Below are 7,038 nucleotides of genomic sequence, written 5' to 3'. Positions count from 1 at the left end.
AGACCTAAAAAAGTTTATGTGAACATCAAACTGTGGCTGAACTTTTGGCTTTGTAGGTTCTTTGTCACAGGAAATTAAATCAACTTTCCCAAAAGCTTTTGAAAATTCTCTTTCATTTGTTGAAAATGCAGTTTGCTCTGATTCTTGATATGTTCTTGAAACAATATCACCTATCTTTTAGTGAATACTACTCCTGTAGATCAGTCCTCTTGAGCCACACTTTTCTTTTGTTTCAGAGCTAGAAATTCTCTACACCAAAGGCCTCCAAGTCAGACATCAGAATACAATGGCCAAAGCAAATTGCATGTGACAGACTCCAGAACTGCCACAGACGTGACACTTTCAAATGAAGGCATAAATGAAGTGAAATACCCTCCATGGATGACTTATGAATCCCAACTAGCACTCCCACCTGTTGTGTTAGGGTCTAAATTTGCATCAAATAGCAGCAGAAAGTGCTAGATTTATATCAAACTCCTATCATTGTATGACATCACTTAAGTTTGTAGAAGGATTACAATGCAGTAGAAAATCCTCCAGGACTGAAAAAAAAATAAAAAGAGAAGCAGCAAGCCCAAGCAGAGAGTTTGCTTATTGTAATTTAGGTAATTGTCCTAAGGTTAACTTTTCTTCAGGCATACCATACATAACACCAGAAACGTCAAATCATTCCCAGTGAAGCTAGTCCTTTGACAAGATTTCAAATGGGTACCTTTTTGGTTGGTCTAAGAGTAGGCTTGATCAGTGACAGAAAAACACAAGAGTATCTGCTTTATTGAAGGGGCAGCTTGAAGATGTATGACCTTAATGACATCCTTAACCCACTTGAGAGAAAAAATTCTGCTTGTAGAGAGCCAAGCCAGAAGACTTTTTGATGGCTATAAAAGGAGTCTGGCATGCAGGAAATTTGATGGTAAGTGCCCATTTCCTAATACTTAATAGACTTCCTTTTGTCAGATGTGGGTGGCAAGTATCATAAAGACCTGCAATTACAAACAGGCACGTAAAAAATTCAGTTATCTATTAATGTGCCTTGGCATCTGTAGTCATAAAAGCATGATCTCATGTACTGTAACCACTTTTGATACTTTTAGACACCATCTCTGAAAGCCTATGCTTATTAAATGTACATTATACCAAGAGTCACTATGTTTCTATCCAGCTGGCACTTATGTTACCCCTTTCTAGATGTTATATACAATCTTCATGTAAATTATTAAAAATGGAAAATCTGAGAACCACAGAGTATTTGCCAAGAGCTCTCTTACATAGGAAGAAAGCCAAAAAGTTCTCATAACATCTTGTTAGCAGAACTGTATAGGAAATTATTTCCCATCTCATAGTTTTTTTGAGATATCAAAAATCGTCTTGCCTTGCATTAGAATGAAACCAAAAATCTTCAAGGTGAGAAACTTGGTGGAAATATCCTTCACACTTTGATGAAATAAATACTCCCATAGTCAAAGCATTCACCACAGTTACGTTTTTCTAGTCTGAGCCAGGTGGGGCAGGATCAGATACCGGTCTCCTATAACTCATGTAAATAATCCTAGGTGAGATTGAAGTATTTTGTCTATGTTGTCTCACTGTGATCAGGAATTACACTTCAAGTGCTTGAATTCCTGCAGAAAGTCTCCATTGGAAAACAGCTGGCCTGTTCTCATGATAAAATAAAAACTGTTTGGCATAACATTTCCAAATAATTCCAGTTTCTGAATTTGTCTACTGGACATCAAGAGATCTCTGACATAATTTTCAGCAAACTATAAAAGGTTATAAGGATGATCAATCATGAATTCCCCTTGGTGAAATCATGTTGACTATCTTTTTGTCCAATATATGCCTGGAAATGGTTTCCATGATTAGCTGCTCCATCACCTTCACAGGGATCAAGGTGAGGCTGGCTGGCCTGTAGATCCCCCAAGTCCTCCTTCTTTCTTTTTCTGAAGTAACATTTGTCATTCCTTCAGTATTTACACATTTCTCCCAGTCACTAAGACCAATCAAAAATCATCAGTTGTCCTCCCAAGAACATAAGTCTGTGGGATCTGATGGGAGGTATCCATGACTGCTAAGGAAGCTGGATGATGTTGGGAGGACAACTGATAATTTTTGATCTGTCAGTTTCATAGTCCAAAACAGATTCCAAGCCATGAAGCACACTGAGCAAGAAAGGAACTACAGTCAGAAGTAAGCCTTTCAATTTAGCTGAATCACCTGTACTTGATAGAAAACATATCTCCCAGTTCTTTCAAGAAACAAAGTACACTTCATTCATTCCTTTTAGTTCTTCTTTTATTGTTTTCTTTCCTCCCCTTCTCTTTCTGCTTCTAGTACTGTCCACAAGGTGGAAGACGCAGGTTCAAGTTCCTCTTCTGACTGAAGGAAGCTTGGATTTTTTTCAGTAAGTGCCCTAATTACAAAGCTACAGTACATTTTCCCACCATGTTGCTTTGCCACTTTCAAGAGCTGAAGACTCATGAGGGCAGATAGGGAAAAGAAGAAAGAGGATGACTGTAGTCTATATTAAGGGTTCCTTGGGTAACAAGTCCTCCTCACTTTTAAAACTGCAAGTTTACCCAATATCTGTTTAATGCAGGTCTTGGGACCACATGCCCACTTAGACAGACATACCATTTTTACTACTTCAATGGTCCTCTTTTTATCTTCTGTGCAGCGGCATTACTTCAAAAGCATAGTTAAAACATCTCATTATATATGCAGCCAAAGCCTGGTAGCTAGGCCAAAGTCTTAACAGATGTAAGCTGCAGTCTGAATCCCCACGAAGCTGAGGGAAGCTTACAACTTTACATTCCAGCTTGAGGGCAAGTTCACTATCTACTCAAGCATTACAGAAAAAATATGGCAGAGCCTCTTCTCTAGATATTATTTTTAAAAAGCAATAGCTGTTAGTGAATTTTGTAAGGAACTTAAACCAGTCTCTATTTCATACATGATCTCAAATTTCCAAACACAATAAGCCTCTTTGAAAAGACAAATACAGTGAAGTTTAGTCTCTGGATCCTGGATGGACCAAGCAACACTGTCAATACTGACATTCACAGAATCTCAAATCTCAGCAAGAAGAGAGTAAAACAATTAACCTACAATAGAGAACTAAGTATATGCTTAGCTGGGAAGCACATAATGCAGTGAGACTTACAACTTTTGATTTAGGCACCCAAGTTCCCATCTGGGTTATTTTATTGGACCTACAATGAGATATTCCATGTAACAATCCCTTGTTTTATCCAAATAGCTGCAAAAAAAAGGCAAATGTTATTCCTTTCTCAAACTGAAATGTTTTTGAAAATCAAATTAGTGCATTAAGACACTCTGAAGCAAGACAGACTCCTATATTTATATTACACTTAAGATTATGCTTGCAAAAAAAAAATCTTATAAGCACACAGTGTCATTAGTTATAACATATGAAGGACTAGGTAAACAGCACAACTGGAAGAATTTAGCTGGAAGCTAGTCTGAAGTATTTGCTTCAGAATTTAAACAGAAGAACTGTTTATTAAACAACAGCTTTATTAGAAACCATTTTTCAGTATTGCTAAGTCATTATGATACTGTCCTTTCTCTCATTTGAGGATGGAATAATAAAACACCTAGATAATCCACATATCTAATGTTTGGAGATAAATAGTTAGCATAAATTCATTCATCATTATAGTATCTAAGTGCAAAAATAAATTGCAAAACCAGGAAGACAATCTAATGGATCATGCACTCTGTTGTCTGTTCCCAGAAGTGTGTGTAGTGAAAGTATTAGCCTTTTCACATCTCCTGCCTATTGTCTCCATGAATGTTGTGGTAGGAAAGTTAATGTTGAGATGTGTCTTTCTCCTTCTTAAAAAACCAATAAAATATAAAATAGGTATTTGATACTTCCTAGACTGTTATGAGAAGGCCCAGCTCTGTGCCCTGGCACACTTCAATGCTGTGCAGTGGTAGCTTCAGAATTCTTAAGCACTGTACTGGATCATATTCACAGAATAGGAAGGTTTTTCTGCCAGACAAATTAAAAAAAGAGAGAGAGAGAGAAAAAATGTTAGAAACTTCAAGTGCATTCTTTATTGATTCATGCCTCAGAGGAAGTACGCTCCAACAGCAGCTGGTTTGCAGTGCTGAAGTCTTATATTACAGTCTGCATTTTCCATTTAGGGTTCATATGCAAACTCATAGATAGGAAGGCTTTCAAAGTTTATTATATTTTGCTCCTAAATCACACAATTTAAAAATGCACAAATCACAGCCAGAGCATCTCCAACTCAGAAGGCTCAAGAAATATACAAGCAAAAGAAATTATTAATGCAGAGGTGTCATAGCTTAATAGGGAAAAAAAAAAAAACAACACACAAACCAAAAAAGTTAAAATGTCATGATCAAAGCTATTATTTATGCTATTATTCTCAGGAGCAGTCAACATGGCTTTACCAAAGGGAAGCCATGTTTGACCAACTTGATAGCCTTTTATGAGAACATAACCAGGTGGATAGATGATGGTAGAGCAGTGGATTTCAGTAAGGCATTTGACACCATCTCCCACAGCATCCATGCAATTCAACTGAGGCGGTGTGGTCTCAATAATCAGGTAGTGAGGTGGTTGTGGACTGGTTGAAGGAAAGAAGTCAGACAGTTGTGGTCAGTGGGACGGAGTCTAGTTGGAGGCCTGTGTCTAGTGGAGTCCCTCAGGGGTCAGTACTGGGACCAGCACTGTTCAATATATTTATTGATGACCTGGATGAAGGAACATAGAGCACTGTCAGCAAGTTTGCAGACAACACCAAGCTGAGTGGAGTGCTGCCATTCAGTGAGGCTTGGACAGGCTGCAGAGCTGGGCAGGGAGAAATTTGATGAAGTTCAACAAGGGCAAGTGTAGAGTCCTGCACCTGGAAAGGAACAACTCTCTGCACCAGTATAGGCTGGGGATGGACCTGCTGGAGAGCAGTGAAGGTGAAAAGGACCTGGGGGTCCTGGTGCATGGAAGGATGACCATGAGCCAGCAATGTGCTCTTGTGGCCAAGAAGGCCAATGCCATTCTGGGGTGGATTAGAAGAGGTGTGACCAGTATGTTGAGAGAAGTTCTCCTCCCCCTCTACTTTGCACTGGTGAGGCCACATCTGGAATATTGTGCCTAGTTCTGGGCCCCTAAGTTCAAGAAAGACAGTGAACTACTTGAAAGAGTCCAGCGCAGAGCCACGAGGATGATTAAGGGAGTGGAACACCTTCCTTAAGAGGTCAGACTGAGGGAGCTGAGCCTGAGAGGTGACCTCATCAATGTTTATAAATATGTAAAGGGTGAATCCCAAGAAGATTGAGCCAGGTTCTTCTTGTTGGTGTACAATGACAAGACAGGAGGCAATGGGTGGAAGCTGAGGCATAGGAAGTTTCTTGAAAATATGAGGAAAATTGTTTTAACTGTGAGGGTGATGGAGCACTGGAACAGGCTGCACAGAGAGGTTGTGGAGTCTCCCTCTCTGGAGATATTCAAAACTCAGCTGGATGCGTTCCTGTGTAATCTGGTGTACGTGATCCTGCTCTGGCATGGGGGTTGGACTAGATGATCTTTTGAAGTCCCTTCCAGCCCCTGAAATTCTGTGATTCTGTGAAAGTCAAAGGTACCTAGCAATTCTGCAATTGCTGACGTTTTTCACTACTACATTATATCATTCAACAGTGAACATTCATTCTCTTAACAGGAATAATCTCCTGTTTAGTCCTTTGATCTTAATCTGAGGAAATGGTATGCAAACTATATGGTCCTAGACAGAGGAACATTTCTCTCATTTTTCCCAACATTTGAGACCATCCTCTCTCTTTCAAACTTTTTTGCCAAGGTCTACAGAATGGATACATTGGTAGGAAATGGTTGGCCCATGTCATACATCATGATGGTTGTCTCATCAGAAGAGTCAGTTTACCTGTTAACAGAAAAGAGATCTCGTCTCATTTTCACTTTGTTGCCAGTATCTTCCAACAAGGGAAGGCAGACAAAGAGAAGCATATTCGGCCTCTGAGGAAGAAACAGTATCACCTCAGACTTGAGAAAAGTTGATGAAATTTCAGATTCTGCAGATGAATCACAAAATATGTATCAAATTATTCACTGTCACCACCTATGGTAGCTGTAAGATCTATTTGAATATTAATTTCTTTTTTCAAAGAATGAAATACAAAAGAATATGTTTGTGCAACTATTCAATTTTGCAAATGCCTAATTAGTCTGTCATTTTGCATTACATATACATTATGCATAAAATGCATTTTGTATTGTCTGTGACATCCCAGAACTGATCCCATACATATGAAGACTGGGATTAAAGTATCGATTTTTTTCACAACATTCATCCAGTACCAGCAGGAGAAAGACTTGTTTAGTTCATGAACAGAAAAATAAATAAATCACTACCGCACAATGTCTGAACAATCAAGTTTCTGGAGTATCAGAATTTGTTGAGTGGATTAAGGTGGAAGCAAATCCACTTGAGCAAACACGGTAATTTCCTTCAAATGTAGAAGGGGTGAGAGGGTGCAGAATCTGCGTCGAAGGGCAGTACCACAAAATGCCCTGCCCTGGGCACTAGGGTCCCGCCCATCTACCACACTGCCTGCCCCAACTGCCATACTTCTGTCCCAGACTGTCCCAGCACTCCCCGAGCATCCGGCAGCCTACTGGGCCGTCAGCAGGAAGGTGGAAGCTGGGACCCAGCCTTTTGAGCGCGTAGCACTGGCCTTGGGAGTCGCTTAGGATGCAGACACAGTCTCGCTCAGGCAAGGAGCCACCCGCTCCCGCCTCCCCCTCCTATTTATGTCAATAAATCACTAGAGTTCGAGATTATTCGATTTTTTTTTTCTTCTTCTTTTTTTTTCTCCTTGGGGAGACACTGCGTTTCCAGGCGTCTGTACTCGAAAGCAAACCGCTGCGCCAGCGAATGCCTTCCCTACGCCCTTACCATCCCGCCAGGGATGACTCACGGTCCCTGCCCCTAGGGCAGGCCCAACTGCCCCGCCGCCGGCACCAGGCAG

The sequence above is a fragment of the Dryobates pubescens genome, chromosome Z (assembly GCF_014839835.1).
Source record: "Dryobates pubescens isolate bDryPub1 chromosome Z, bDryPub1.pri, whole genome shotgun sequence".
Classification (NCBI taxonomy): Eukaryota; Metazoa; Chordata; class Aves; order Piciformes; family Picidae; genus Dryobates; species Dryobates pubescens.
The sequence above is the reverse complement of the archived record's forward strand: the minus strand, read 5'-3'. Positions refer to the sequence as shown.